This window comes from Corvus hawaiiensis, chromosome 13 (genome assembly GCF_020740725.1).
Source record: "Corvus hawaiiensis isolate bCorHaw1 chromosome 13, bCorHaw1.pri.cur, whole genome shotgun sequence".
Lineage (NCBI taxonomy): Eukaryota > Metazoa > Chordata > Aves > Passeriformes > Corvidae > Corvus > Corvus hawaiiensis.
The window spans coordinates 5,026,494-5,042,599 of NC_063225.1; the positions used below are offsets into that span (position 1 = coordinate 5,026,494).

General features: G+C 43.7%; 1 long non-coding RNA gene across 1 annotated transcript; it reads right to left on the reverse strand.

Moving 5' to 3' along the window:
- Positions 1 to 8,929: 8,929 nt before the first annotated feature.
- On the reverse strand, positions 8,930 to 14,983 carry LOC125332766. The gene is made up of 2 exons (XR_007206599.1): positions 14,341 to 14,983; positions 8,930 to 13,597 (listed from the first exon to the last, which is right to left on the reverse strand). It is a non-coding gene; the product is annotated as an uncharacterized LOC125332766 (long non-coding RNA).
- Between the last annotated feature and the right edge of the window lie 1,123 nt (positions 14,984 to 16,106).

Sequence of the window (16,106 nt, forward strand, 5' to 3'; positions counted from 1 at the left end):
TGCTGCACTTCTGGATAGAGCTACATAAACAGAAATGAGGGATCTGCTCATATCTTTATCTTTCTGTACAAGAAAAGAAAAACACTTAAACCCTGGCCAGAGCAGGGACCTACCCAGAAGCTGCAGTAGGAAAGGTCCTGAGGAGCATCCCCTGCTAGGAGCAGAGCTCCCATCCTTCTTCCACAGTGCCAGGTTAAGCAGCCTCAGCTGCTGCACATCCACACATCACAGAGGGCACAGCTCAGAGCTGTGTGCTGGGAGACAGGTCCTGAATGTGTTTTCACTTAGGAAAAATCATCTTCACTGGTGTGTCCTGCCCAAACCTGTGTTCTGCTCCAGTTCAGAGCAGCTTGTGACTGCCTGTACCAAAATCTCTTCCAGCCCCAACCTTCCCAATGCCTCAGTCGTGTCTTTCATATTACACACCTTCCTCTAGACCATCCCTTCTTAATCCATGCGATCCCTTTTAGATCCTCCTATTCCACCACTTGGTCTCCCTCATCCTGGTCCAATCACTAGAAAAACACAGCTGACCACTTTGACGTTTATATCTTAAAACTGTAATGAAATGAGTGATTTCTTGCTAAATCCCTCATAGGAGCAGGGGATGAGAATATTAGGGGCTGCCCCAATTAGAAGAGAAAAAAGTCCTGGCCCATCTATGTGTGTCTGCTCAGACATGTGTGTGCATCAGAGAGGGAGTATCAACCAAACAAATAATGATGTTAATCCTTCTATTAATATTGAAAAATTGGAAAAGCTGTGTACATCTCCGGGGAACACTTAGAGCAAGATCTTGGAGTATGGCACATCTGGAGTGCAGCTGTAACGTACCATAATGGTGTGAGATGCCAAAGGAAGAAGTGTCAGGCTGGAGCTGGGAGTTCCGAGCACAGCACCAGCTCTGCAGAGCCTGCAGTGCCTCGCTAGGGGCAGGCAGCAGATCCAAACAATGACCTGCAGTCTGGATTTTATTTACATTTTTCAAAGTGAGGATGCCCCTGCTCCCCAGATTCTCGTAGCCACAGGGAGATGGAAGGAGGTGTCCTCTGCAGCAGTGATGCTCTCTCACTCCCATGGGAGAGACGTGCCTGTTCCTCTTCTGCGTTACAATCATGTAGGCACTCTCTGCTTGTCTAAGGTTTTCCAGGAAATCTTAAGGACAGACTAAAACTGCATCCAAAGACACACAATTGATTACAAAACTGAAGGTGCTGAGCAAAGCACTAGGCCAGCAGGACCCCATCTCTCACTGCTGGAGAGGGTGGGGGGTGATATCCTGAGTCTGCTGAATTTATTGGTAAAACGTCCTTGGTGACCAGGATTTCACTTTCCAAGCTTTCCTGGGAGTTTCATGCTAACAAGCCTGGCTGTTGGCCCTGCTGCCGTGCTGCACAGCAACTTCTGGCTGAGGGAAAAGTCCACACCCTGTATCAGCTTCTTTTCCACATTGCTTTGCAAGAGGGGGAACCAGAGGGGATACTGGCTTCTTCCTGGCTCTGTGCAGGACTTCGGATAATGAGATACCTCTTAGAGGAGCAGGGATGAAGCTGTTCATAGATGTTTCCAGCAGCCACTGACAGCACTGAGCACTCAGCAGCATCCTCAGATGACAGAAAGAAAAATGATCAGTGGAGGGAATTAGAGGGAGTTTCTCTGTTTTCTGGCTTGACAAAAGCAAACAACGTCAGTGTTTAAAAAAGACATTTCCTGACTGTAATCACACGAGTCAGAGGTTCATAAGCTTTTATTAAAGGCTCAGACAAGAAATCTGAAGTCTGTGATTAGTGAATGCTACAAAGCCAAATGGGAAACGTCCTCTCTTTCCAATAACACATGAGCACGTAAAGTTAAATCAACTGTTTTGTGATTTTGAGGGTACAGTGGGGTAAAACGTATTTCAAAGGAATTAACATGGCCAAACTGATGCATCAGAATGTGTCAGGTGAACAAATTGTATGTATGGCTGGAGATCAAAAACTGGGGGTTTACGTCAGAGGGAACCTGTGCCTCACGTTTTCCTGCTGTGCTCCGTAAATCCTCTTATTTAAACACAGGGGTAGTTAAGATTAGCACTTCTATTTTCTAGCTCTTTGGATTGGGGCACTTTTCCCCTCATAGTGCAGCACATGAATCACTCTGAATAAAAAAAACCCTGCTGTAAAGAGCAAAAAAAGTAGTTATTTAGTGATTTAGTCACAACCACTGGAGAAAAAAGTTCGCTCTCTTCTCTTTCCTCCCTTTTAGCCTCCAGATGTGGGCAGAAAGAAAATTCACTTGAAAAATGCTGCAGCTCTTTGTGTGGTGAGCTGATTGAAATAAGCCTTACCTGCCTTTGCATATGTTTGCAATTTAAAATGGATCTGTATTTACACTAGAGGAAATATTTACCAAAATTATTATGAACATTTTTCATCTGCATAAGTCAATGAATTATATCTCTAATGGTGTTTGAAGGATTGGAGCATTTTATGCAATGTGAAGCAATGCTTTAGCAATACTCCTTTTTCATATAGTTAAAGAATTGGGTATTTTTGGCAGAACATTTACTATCAGACAAATATTCGAAGCAGTTCTGAAGGTTTCTCATTATCAATAAATATAAGAGTCTCAGCTTTTAAGTCCTTTGCCACTTATTAAGAGACTCAAGCAGACAGCTCTGCACATTAAAGCTCAGGCCCATTTTCTATGCAGTGGGAAAAATAAATTCTGAGAGAAACCTGTTGCTGTGAGCAGAGATACCAGAGGAGAGGAAAAAGGGAAGGAGAACAAACACAGCTAAAAACTGAAATATCCACAGCAAAGCCAGGCTCCCAACAGGTATAATTTCCTGTATGTCTCCAAAGGCAGAGGAACATCACTGTGTCCCAGCAGCCAAGGCTTTGCCCACACTGCCATGCTCATGCAACTCAGCAACAGTATTTCTTCTCTGGCAGAGACTCCATCTGTTGTGCTGTTACAGCATCTGAAGTTGCTGGGGTACTGCCAGAAAGGATGTTTTCTTCTCTCTTTGGAGAAACAGCCACCTTCCAGATGATCCTTGCTCTACTGAGCATTAGGAAGCCACACTGAGGTGTCCTCCAAAGAGGAAGACCCACCAGGAAAGTGCTTTGCCAGCCTTTATCTGAAAAGGCAGCTCAAACTCACCAACCCAGTTTTGGTTGATCCCAAATCTTCTGTTCTTGTGCTCATTTGAATGGGATGCTCACAGAGACCTTGTATATTTACACTTTGTATATTTATATTTGTCCAAGTGTTGTCCTTTGCTGTAGAAACTTACACTGGTAAAATTATAAATGCTTTGTTTATTACACATTATTGTCAAATTCCTCACCTTAGTCTTCCAGAGGGAAGAGGAGCTTAACAGCAGCATGGCAGCATTAGGGATGCTGGAATAATCTTCCTAATTGGTCTTGGAAGGGGTGAGCAGTGATTTCCTTTGAGTGATTTTCATTAACTGAGCTCCTTCTTATTGCTTGGGTGTGGGTTATGAATATAACAGTTTTCACATGAGTGTGCCTTCAGTTCAAACACATTTCAAACACAATATAATATGCTTCAGTAAACAGGTGAAAGAATGCAGTTTTCAGCAGCATTTTTATTAAGTACTGGCAAACTCTTATGCATGTTAATGTCTGATAAAAATACAGCCAACTCAGATGCAAAACACTGTGATGGGTTAAGGCATATGACAGGTTAAGCAAAATATACCCAAGACCAAACAATACCCACCACCCCTGCAAACTCAGCTCACAAGCACTGGGAAGTGGAAGGGGAGCCTGTGCTCCTCAACATGTGAACCATTTTAACCATCAGTTTTTAAAGAGTTGTAATTTACCCCACGAAGGCTGACTAAATAACCCCACAGAATAACCTGGTTAGACATTGGCAAGTGGATTGTCTTGTACTGTTGCTGAATTCATTCTGTGGGAGAGCATTGACAATGCATCGCTTACTTCATATTCACATTTACAACCACAGTGAGAAGAATAGGAAACTAGATGTTCTTATGGCCTCTATATGCTAAACCCTACAATTTCCTGTTATTTGCCACATTAGTTTTCTTTATTCACTTCTGGTTATATATGTAGCCTACACAAAAATGAGCTGAGGAAACCACTTGGTTAAGGAGGCAGACAGTTGTGTGTCCTTGACCACCAGCAGTCAAGAACATGAGCGGTCATCTATTTTGTATGAGCTCTGTGATCACTTTAAATCACTGTAAGCTGGCTCTGCCACCAAAACAGCTGTTCCTGCCCTGCCTTTGCTTCATCCCGGCCCATCACTGCATTTCAGTCAAACATCTCTACAGCTGCATGGCAAAACAGAGAAGGGATCTGAGCCAGATTCAAATTACCCTGATGAAAACCAACAACTGTGTCTTATGGTGGCCCTAAGGCATTGAGAAAGGCATCATTGCATCTTGGAACAAAATCTTACAGGATGTTTCCAAGTATATTGTAGTGCAGCATTTTCCATGGCCGTAAGAATAAGATATTTCCATTTAAGCAGTAAATACCAATCCTTCTGCAAAACCAGTTCTGGTTCCCAATTGTCATTGTTCCAGATTTCGCACCACCATGCTGATTTCAGAGCTCTGGGGCAGATCTGATTTAGGGTGACCACATGCAGCTCCCCTGGGTCCTCAGGGCTGGTGCTGATTTCATTGGGGATGCACAATTGTGCAGCAAATATGAGGCTGTGCCCATCATCCACGGCATTCACTTGAATGACTGCAGCTGCCCCGGGATGAAATCCATGGATTTCATGGGGTTACACCAAGACATGCCCTTAGCCCTGGAGTTGGATGACAATACAAGCAGCCTGAGCTGTAAGAGCAACCAGAATTGGTGAGCAGTTCAGAGATGCTCTTTCAGACATTTGTTTTTGCTACATTACCTCATTGCCATTTTTCTTCTCCATTAGACTGTGCTGTTATGACTCTCTTATATAGGGTCATCTCAGGTCTGCAGGCTATAGCACTGAAATGGAGAGAGGGGGATATTTTTAGGCCTACTGTAGAAAAACATGAGTAAGCATGGATGTTTACTAAACAATGGTATAAGGAAGAATGGTACAAGGAAGAAACATGAAAATAAAAAGATTTTGCTACACATCTCCCTTCCCTGAGCAGTAATCACAAATTTAGATCATTTAGGTAGGAAGACCTGAGAGTTAGGGTGGAGTTGAACCCAACTACACCACACATGACCCACTCTGGGGATGTCTGGTAGAGCAGGATTGGCTTCAGTCAGCTCTCTGGTTGAGGCTAATGTGGATCTGTGCCCTGGTTTCATCCAAACTCCCTTCCCAGCACAGGGAATCCACAGAAAAATCACTGCCAGGTCAGCATCTATCATAACACTACTACAAACACGTGCTCTGCCCACGGTGCAGCGGTGTTGGGGGAGCACAGTGGTTTCTTGGGGGCAGTGAACACACCAGTACTTGTTCTTTCTTGCTCCTGTGTCAAGTTTTCACTATGCTTCTTAATCAGTACTGCTGCAAGCAGGGAATGGGGGTTGTGCTAGTGCTTTTGCTGCATTCCTGCTGCAGGGAAACTGTACTGGTTGTACACTAAGGTCTTCACCACAATGACAGCAAGAAACAAGGAATTTAATGCTTGATGGTATGTTCACAGTGTCACTGAGAGAATGTGCAAGAGCAAAAGCAGTTCAGTTTGGGTTATTTAGGAACTACTTGAAACACTGCTAAGGGACTATGTGATGTAATTAGGCACCAGGTCAGAAGAACTCCCAATAGTACAAATAACTTAGTTTTGGAAACATCTTTTCCTGTTCATTAGGAAAAGCAAGTGTTAAGCAAGTAATCTGCTTCTTCAGTGCAAATTCAACACAATATATGCCATGACTTGTCTTACAAAATGAATTACAGGGCTCTCTGATAAGGCTTCATTTTACTAATAGTAAAGTGGCTCCATGCACCCAATAGGGCTTTGTTAAGGATGGAAGCATATTGTAGCACTAATGAACCATGAGTTCAGCCTAATTAACAGGATGGCAACAGCAATCATACAGCCCTTTCATTCACTTTTATACATTCTGTCAGAGTAACAAAGTTGTGTTCCACACTGCTGGAATCCTCTGGCTTTGCTCCCTCTTTGCACGCCTGCTAATCCCGCTCCTTTGTTCCAACGGGCCCGGCTCCAGCCGAACACTAAGCCCATATAATCACAGATGATAAGCCAAGGCCCCTGGGCAATGGCCCTGCTCAGCTGCCCACCTGCCAGCTCCCACCCCTCATATTTAACTTCAGGCACCAGAGCTGATCCCTTGCAATCAGCGGGGCTGCTCACAAATTTCCAGTTAAGCACAGGCGAAAGTGCTTTGCTGGATTAGGGCCATGGTTTGTATTGTAAGAGGAAGAGTCATGGGCAGAATTTATTTTCCTCAATAACCTATTCTGGCCGTGTTGGAAAACAATAGCATTTTCATTACCCACTTCACAACTCACCTGAATGAATAGGAAAGGCTCTTCGCCTCCAGCTGCTCTTTCATTTGGGCTTGTAAGATGAGCCTTTGAAGGGCAGTCCAGGGCAGGTGAGCTATTTGTGTCTGATGTAGGTATGATGGAGGAGATATCCAGACAGAAACTAACTTTGTTTCATTAATTTCGACATGTTCTGTCGAAATCCCTCATTTGAAGTGCTGAAAATAAGCCTGCAGATGGGGAGCCACAGATCCTCTGCCTTGGCCCAGCTCCAGCTAGGGCAATTACATGCTGTCTGTCTGAATCCCCTCATATGGCTTCAAATGGAAAAGCCATTCTCCACTTTTCCTCCTGAAATACTGCAATGTAGTGCAGCAGTCTCAGAGGGGCAACTGAGCAATATCTGCAGCTCAGCAGTGGTGGGAACAGTCTCTTATGGACTAAATAAAGGCTGAATTCCTTCAGTAACCACCACAGCTCCCCTGGAGAAGATTTTTGTGCTTCAAGGCATGGCTCTTGGCCCATGAGAGCTTCCAGATGGCTCAAAATGTGCACAGACAGGGCTCGTGGAAAGGTTAGTGCAGAGATACCCCCTATACCACACAATTTTGGGGAAAATCAATCTCCAACTCTGCAACAATGAAACCTGACTGCAGAAGGTCACCTTTCCACTTCATTGTAGTCAATGGTGTGGCTCTGCTGTCAGTCACCTGCAACATCCTCTCCACAGCAACTGCTCCAAAATCCTTCAAGATCTACACACAAACTCGAGCTCAGAGATTGACCATCTCCCGCCTTCAGAATGAATTTGTCTTTCCTGGGTTGAAATAAATCACACACTACATTTTTACATAGAGTAACTTTGTAAGCAGCATGAAAAGAGATGAAGGAAGCTGTGATCAAAGCCTCCGGTAAGTCTACAGTCACTGAGGGCATCTAACAACATGCCAGATTTTGCTCTTTTTCTAAAGTGTTCTTCAGAAGCTGCATTTTCGTTTGATCACATATTTAAGTAAATCAGATCACTGCAGCAGCAGAACTTTCACTGGAAGAATTTTATTCTCTCCTACCAGTTACAATGTATGGCAAACTAATAGGAGTAGGAAAGTCAACCCACTGTTGCTGGGGGAGACTTGAATAAAACAAAATTCAGACAGAAAGGCTGGGCAGCTTCACAGGCTGACGACATGTGGCGAAATCTCTCTCTTGGTTAATGCATTTCAGGTCTCACAGTGACTACTATATTTTTACTACAAGGAAGCTGGGTCCAAACAAGAAGAGAGGTGGGACCCTTTGGACAGCAAGTGACATCTCTCATGTCCTGTCCTTTGCTGGACTGCTTCTTGCTCTACACTGCCATATTGTTCCACAACGCAAAAATGGTCACATGTCCCTTCTTTGCAGTGTTTCTGAATGCTTATATTTTATCTGCACCTTTTCTGAAACATAAAGAGTTCCTGTAACCTTGGCATTTTACATCCTTGAAGAGTTTTAGCACTATCACCTCCGTTTCCTGCAAACATCAACATAATAAACACATCTCTTCTCATTGATCTCATCAGACAAGCCAAACACTGAATAAACCTAGGCACTAGATTATCCTCTTATTCCTAAAGGTTTGTAGAGGAATTTTTCCAGATTAGAGGTACACGATGATAAAATCATAAATGCAATGCTGTCCTTTACTTGACCTAAACATAGCTCTTCAGTTCCCAAGAGGTTCTTTCCCTTCCAGGAATCTGGTTTACCTAAAAAGTTCATTTGTACATAGTGAAAAATAATTCTTGTGTAATAGCTTATCATAGAATAAGGTTAAAATCTCATTCCCTGGCTATTTTTTGTTACTTTTATGGAACAGCAGAAACGCTTGCAGTGAAAGTAAGATGATAAGCTCCAAAAGTATTACTCACTTAAAGGGTGAAAAACATGCAAAGAACAATTTCTTTCCAAGTGTTTCAGTTCATACTAATCTTCCAGGAAAGGAGCATGACAAGCTTTTGCTAAGTATGGCATCAAAGCAGGGCTCAGGAACGCTCAGGACATTTTCAGTTGCAGGCCCTGGTACAAGATACATCTTTATTTCCAGGCATCATCTCCCACGTCTGGCTGATAAAGCATTACTGGGGAACTCCTGAGAACTGAAGAAACTGATTTGGGAACAGGATGTAACAATACATTACAATGCAGCTTTCTACAAATGGGTGTCCGACCATTTTTGTTGATCCAAGAAAAAGATTAGAATAGGAAATGAAATTATGAAATGATTAGAAATGAAAAACTTTGAGACTAAATGTGTGCAAGCTCAAGACACAGACAAATAGTTACAAAACAGCTTTATTCTCCCAGGGAACATAGCACCATCAGCAACAAATATGGTGCTTGTCTGTATTTATATTCCAAACAGTTTTGTTTCCCATAAATGATTTGTTCTGCATTTGCCTGGGTTTTGTTCTTCTGGATTTTCGTTGGGGTTTTTTTGGGGTTTTTTTTCTGAAATAAATCATATCCATTAACACACAATGGCGTGGGACATGTTCCCATACACAGGGAGAAGTGTTCCTCTCAGATCTGTCCAGATACCCCACTCCCGGGACATTTTGAGTTGTGTGACAGCAACATTCTCACAGCACAGCCATTAAGTCAGATGCAAAGGAGCTGATTTCCTCAACAAATGCTGTGTCTGCAGATGGAGCTACCTGGTCCATGGCTAGGGAAGAAGAACACGAGCTATGGTGAATGCCCTGGGAGCACAGGGTGTTGAGCAGAGGGGGCTGAAGCTGTAAGGAAAGGATGATGCCCAGCAGCTGAATCCGAGGACAGTCTCTGCCAGCTGAGTGCTGGCCCCCATGGCACTGAGTGAGGTTAAACTGCAGGGACTGGTGGGTGAGGTGCTGCCTCTTCAGAAAACCTGGGAAGTTTTGCCAGGTTTGCCATTGAAAAGGTGTTGATTTTCCTGTAATAATCTACTTCTTCCAGAAAATAAAGCAGTTTGGACTCTCTCTTACTTGAGAATAAAATTTTGAAAAAACTCTCCCCCTTTATTTGTAAAGACACAGGGGGAAAAATAAATACAGCTGAAAATACTACTAGAAAATATTGGGAGTAGAAATGGGAAAGGTTACTCAAGTCATGCTTTAATAAAAAGAGCTGCAGCTCTCGACATGCTTATACAACTCAGCAGACAGCAAAACACTGCAATTCAGCAAACTTTCTTTTGTCTAAGCTGGGGCAGGTGCTCAGCTGCTCTGAGTTGAGGTTTCCCATCTCTCCACCCAAGGCTGCAAGTCCTCTGCTGAACTGCTCTCCTGCTTTACAGTGACCTAACCCCTCCAGAGCCAGGAGGCCACCAAGAGCAGCAAGTGGACAGGCAACCTTCAAAACCACTGCTTGTTCTCTCATCTCTTTTGCTTTGAACCCAAATTTCAGGTGGGCAGCAGCCAGGGCAGAGAGGAACAGGGAAAGTTGCTGCAAGGACAAACCCTGCTGTGGTGTGTAGGACAGAGCAAGCTGATCCATCCCATCTCACCAGCATGAACATGAGCTCCTGCAAGGAAGATGACGGGGGAAAAAGCATCCAAGCTCTTTTTTAAAATGGTCTTTCCTTTTTCTGAATTTCGTTCTCCTCTATTTCAGGTAGCTGATTGAGGACTTTTCCCCTTTACCCACAGCTGGAAATAAGAAACCCACGAGGAAAACTCTCATTGCCAATAAATGGCTCAAAAACTTCCCCAGCTGGGGACCTGCCAGGGCAGGAGGATTACAGTAACCAGCATCAGCAGATTTGCATATTCAAAGACTGTAATTGAGGAATAAGCAGTAATGCCATTATGCAAATCCCCGGGCTCTGAGTGGCCGAAGCCAGAGCTCGGCTTACACATCCTTACCAAAATAAACCCACGGCGCCGAGGAGGCAGCGCGGGGGCAAGCACAGCCAGGGAGCAGGGATTGCTGAACGGCAGGAAAAGGCACCGCAATTCATCAGTAACTACCTGTGCTCAGCCCTGAACTCCGGCAGCTGAGCCACCTCCTGCCCCCCTCAATATCAGGTGTATTTGAGCTCACAGTGCTCTTCTGGGTCCGTGGTGAGTTAGAGGGCAAAATTATTGCCTGCAACAGGCGAAAGGCCATAGAAGTATATCAATAAAACAACATCCTTTCATGTGCTACCGATGAGCTAAGCAGCCATTATCATGGTTCCTTTCTTATTTTTTTCTTAACCCTTTTCCACCTCGTCATCAGCAGAATTGGATTTGAAGAGGTGTATTTCATCTGGAGGATAAATCTTCATCAACTCCACTTGTAAACTTGTTCTTCGAAGTCAGCAAAGGTTATGGAGAAATGAGTAGCTCAATTGGCACATTTAAAAGCAACCAGTAATTACAGGAACTTTTTTTTTTTTTTTTTTTTTTTTACTTAAAACACCTGAAATACAGCCATGCTTTCAGAAGGATTCTGTTCAGGTCTGTCACACATTATTTTCCATAATACATGGCTGACTCTGCCCCAGCAACTCATTTCACCTTGATTCATGAATAACTGTCCCTCACTTCCTACTGTAAATACAATTGTAAACATATGGGAGAGAATTTATAGTGAATTAGGGTTGTACATTATCACTGTGATTAGCTGCATTTGTTACCCAGCAGATGTCTGGGTAATAAAAATCCCCCATGAGTACAGTATTCTGGAGTTTCCCAATTCCTTGATAACTGGTCCAAGAATTTCTCAGTCCTGCTGTGCTCTGATCCTGGTAGCCCAGAGCAGATGCTCGCTGTCTGCCCATCTTCTGCAGCACTAATCCCACTCTCCCCACGCTCCCCATGCTCCCAGCAGGGCATCACACTTCCCCTGCTTTTCTCTCTCATGTTATCTTCCCCAAAAAGCTTTCCCAGTGACATTCATCATTCTCACAATACCAAAACACTTTGACAAGCTGAGCCAAACACCTCCCTGGTGTCGTATCACTGATTACCACCAGAGTTACAAATCTGATGACTGATCTGGCTGTAACTATCTATGATAGTGGCAACACCATCATAAGCATCAAGGTGGTGCTTGTAAGATTTCTCAGCCCCTGTTTGGCCCCTCTCTTCCTGGGCATCTCATGACCCCACAGCAAGGGACAAGCTCTATTCCAAGAAAATGCCTGGAGAGAGACACAGTGAGTAACTGGCATGAAACCAAAGCCCACAGAGATCAAGCAACTAGTCCCAAAACATGGAAGACATACGGTACTGCCTTGAGAGCTTTCACATGAAATTAGCTTTCCCACTGCGCTGCTTTTTCCACCCCACAGATGCCTTGCTTTTGGCAGAGAAAAAAAAGTGTCACTGCCCCCCAGCCCTCCCCCACAATGGTAAATGGATATTTGTGTCCTCCATCAGAGCTTTGCAGGCTGCTGCCACTGATCCCTTTGCCAAGCGATCGTCGGACATGAGCCCAGGGTCTGTTGTGGTTGGAGCCACTTTTGGGACCAGTGGGCTCGTGCATAGCCTGACTTGGACATACCCAGACATTTGGCGGCCCCGGAGCTCCAGTCCACCTCAGCTCCTCAGCACTTCATACTTTTGAGTCCCAAGGGATCAGCTTTTTACCTCTAGCAGCAGTGATCTTGCACATATCACATCCCAAACACCAGGCAATCGCTCCAGATCACAAGCATGGAGCTTTCTTCTGGCTGTCAGACAAAGCTTTGAAGAAGTAAACAGGTGCTGTCAGATACTGTCTAAATTCCTATCTCAGCATCCTGAAAATATTTCTCCAACCTCTTTTCTCCAACTATCACATGAGCAAGCCCTCATCATCGGTCATTTGTCTTTTGTTATGTCTTCAACCTTGAATACCAGATTAGTAACTACCTTTAAACTGGTAAAAAGACTACAAATACTAATTCATCCTTCTATCAGAAAGTGGCTTTTTTACATAGTAGGAAAATGAACGTTTAAATGTAAGTAATGCCAATTAATTTATCGTTTACTGAGCAGTTATTGTTCACTGACTCCAAAACAGCATGAGGTGTAACTCTCAGGATAACACTAACATCCAGTTCAGTCTCTCCAGATCAGAATCATGGCTAAAAGGCCCATTTTTAATGCACTGCATTCATAGACATCTGCTTTTGAAACCTGGAACTAAAAGCCATGCAAAGGAGCAGAAACCCAACTGAACCAACTCACAGGGCCAAAAATTTCAAGGGTTAATTGCATAACCAAAAATGTATAAAAAATACATATTTGTGTGTTGTGCATGTACCTTTTTTTAACTTTTACCTGGCAAACTCTTCAAGGCAGGACTGTTTCAAGGAATTAAGAGCTGTAAGGTGAGGAAAACACGAGCCCTGCTTTATTGAACAGCCATTAGCCATACTTAGAAACTGCACCATAACATTAATTTTGCAGCTACAAGATATTGGCCTTGAACAGAATTAATGCATATGCACATATTTGCTGCACAGTCATAAATTTTACTAATGCAATTTTGTGAACCTCTTAAATGGCAACCATTGCAAAAAAAAAAAAAAAAAAAAAAAAAAAAAAAAAGTAACAGGAAAGGCAGGGCAAAGTTCAACAGCAATATTTCATTACCAAGACAAGCAAAGAAGATAAACGACTCAGCTTCTTTGGTTCTCTCCTCTCCCCCAACATTACATGAGGAAAAACATGCTGCACAACATGGATCTCTGTTATTGTTGGAAGTGTGGCTGTCTAGCAGGGCAGCAGATCAAGAGGATTTTTCAATGAGGAGATACATCTGTCACTAAAGCAGAGTTTACAGCAAAGCTTTTCAAAAGGCACCAGCTTCCACATGATTTCCAGGGACAGGCAAAATAATTAGCATTTCTCTAGTCTCTCTTTTCCCCCTCTTCCAGGGGGACACCTGCCGTTGTGGACACAGTCTGGAGCCTCACCACGTGCTGGGGGACAACATACAGACAGCACACGCTGCACACAGGCTCAAAATGAGCAAGGAAAACAGAGCAATTCTGCTGCAAATAGCAGGATTTTACACTTTTATTAGAGAACCAGCAATCAGAACTGCGTGTTCCTACCTGAGGAGATCACCCATATATTTCCATCTTTAATAAACTGAATCAGTTTTCAGCCCTCTGGTTGCAGAGACTGGCAGGAAATGTGGCTTTCACAAAGCCCTACAAAAAAGCAAATGGGACTTGTTTTTGTAGCCCTGCCATTTCCAGGGTGCTCTCATGATGTTTTGGGGGTGATGAGAGGAGGGGCCAGGTCACATTCCCTTAAGAGCTGCCAGCCTCTCCAGTGGGACAAGGAGATCACAGACCTTGGGATTTTTTTCTTTAGCTGAGGCCAAAGCATCAATGTCTGGCAGAAAATTCCCTCTTTTTACTGAGGAAATCTGGTACTTTGAGAAAAGGCAAGATCTGAGCCTTCATTGTATGTCCAGAGACCTGCTTTAGTGCCTCAGAGGAATATCCCAAAATCCACAGATTCAGGGTGCAGGAGGGCAGGGAGGAGCAGGACTGGAGATGGGTAATTGCTGCCACAATGCTCTTAATTTCTAAAAGCCTCCAGCCTCAGCAGCAACTGTGTCTCCAGACACCCACCATTTCCTCAACCCTATACTGGGTTAAGCCTTGTGGAAAACTTCTCTGGTCCAGAGAGCACTTTGCACATCTCCTCACATCCTCTGCTGCTCCACCAGGACCAGCAGTGCCTTGTGGTGCCATGCACAGTCCAAGCACAGCTGCTTTCTTGTGCTGGGCTCATCCAAGACCATGACCTAGCCTCCCTTGAAAATCCCAATCTGTTGCAGTTGGGAAGGTATGGATGTACGGTTGCTTCTGGAAGAGCTTTAAGCCTCTCCTACACATAGTTTGTACTGTATTGAAGAACATAAATAAAACCATAGGGAACTTACTCATGGGAGGAGTTTGGCTGCTGACAGCCCACTTCTTCTTTGTTGGAAGATTTTGTTCCAGTATCTAAGTGAACGTTGTAGATTTATGTAACAGCCTGAAAGATATCAAGTGATCCAGTGTCTCAGAAGTTGTCCAAAGCAGCCAAGTTTGCTGGAGAACCACCAGCAGAGCAGCACTTTACGAGACAGAGTGTTCTTTCCTGAAAAGATAGCAAAGAAAAAATGAAATTTAAAAAATTACCTCATCTCCATAATTACTTCCCCAGGTGCTTGTCTCTTCCCAAAGTGCACACCAACACAACTGACCTTTCCTTTCAGAAGGAGCACACTGCTATGGACGGGGCACTGCCTACTTTCCTTTCTTCTGTTTGCAGGTGCAATGGGATGGAGACACGGGAGCACCTCAAAAGGAAGTATGTGGCCCTGAGATCCAATATTCTGCTTGTGACTTGTTTGTGCAACAGGCAGAGCCATTCACCAGAGCTAGATATGAAATCAAGGATTTATTCAACCAGGACGATCGACTGCTCTGATACATTCAAAGCAGCCTCGAGCTCGTGGGGCTGGGGCTTGGTTGGCAATACAACATTGTGTGTAGGAGTTTTCTTCTACCTTGAGACTCAGTGACTCCATCCAGCAGACAGAAACCTGGCAGCTGCTCCATCTTCCAGCACAGCAATGACCCAGATGAGATCTATATATCCAATATACACAGCTTCATGACTGAGGAATGCTGTGCCAGAGTGCTTAGGATTTTTTGGCATAAGCCTGGTCCCACTTAGCATTTTTATGAATGTTCCTGCTCCTGGATTCAAAGTAAAAATCGAAATGGCACTCCTACTTGTAAGCTTCTGGACTTGATGAGTACAAGAGAAAAACCTGACATTGATGCAAACCCATGATAAACCATTGGTGCAAATAAATGCAAAACAATCTCCCAAACTGAAACCAGCACCAAATTGTGACTGACAATCCCTCCACGGGGACCTGTGGTGGTTTGCAGCCTGACTCGCAACATGTGAGCACCCAAGGCTGGAGCTGGCAGTCTGGCCCTGCAGAGAGCACTCAGAACTCCCCATCCTGTCCAGAACTGCTAAAACAATGCATTGAAGGTGTTTGTGCAGCAGAGAGGAGCAAATCAAGGTCTCACAGTACTGTGTTTTCAAGTCACTGCTCATTGTTTATGTGTCTTCTTCCACAGCTGCCCTCTGTAACCTCCAGCAGTGGTAGGCTCAGCTCTACGTGTGTTTCAATACCTGGAATTTTAAGACAACCTGCTTTGGCAATTAACAACTCACAAGCAGCAAATTAAATTCATACAGGGACCCTAAGCAAACTGACTGCCTGTTCACAGGTGATTATAAGCACTTATCTGTAGTACTGACATAAAAGGGGCAGTGGTTGCATAAATATATAAGTTAAACAGGTACCAAAATATTAGTCATAAAACAGTTGATATGGCAAAACTCAGTCATGAAATAACCTATAAAATGAAATACTACGATTAGTGTCAAGAGCTAATCTTCCAGAAGCCCAAACAATGTGATGCAAAGGAGCTCTTAAAAGAAACCAAACAAACTCATTTTTCATTATCTTCTGCCATCTTATTATTTCACAAGTTAGAAATCCATTAGCAATTCTGCCAAGAACTAGATAGGCTGCTTAGTTATCTAACACTGACACACTCACAACCCATGGCTATCTTGATGTCTCTAAGAAAAAAAACAACTGGAAAAGCAATGGAGTAATAAATTATTATAACTGTT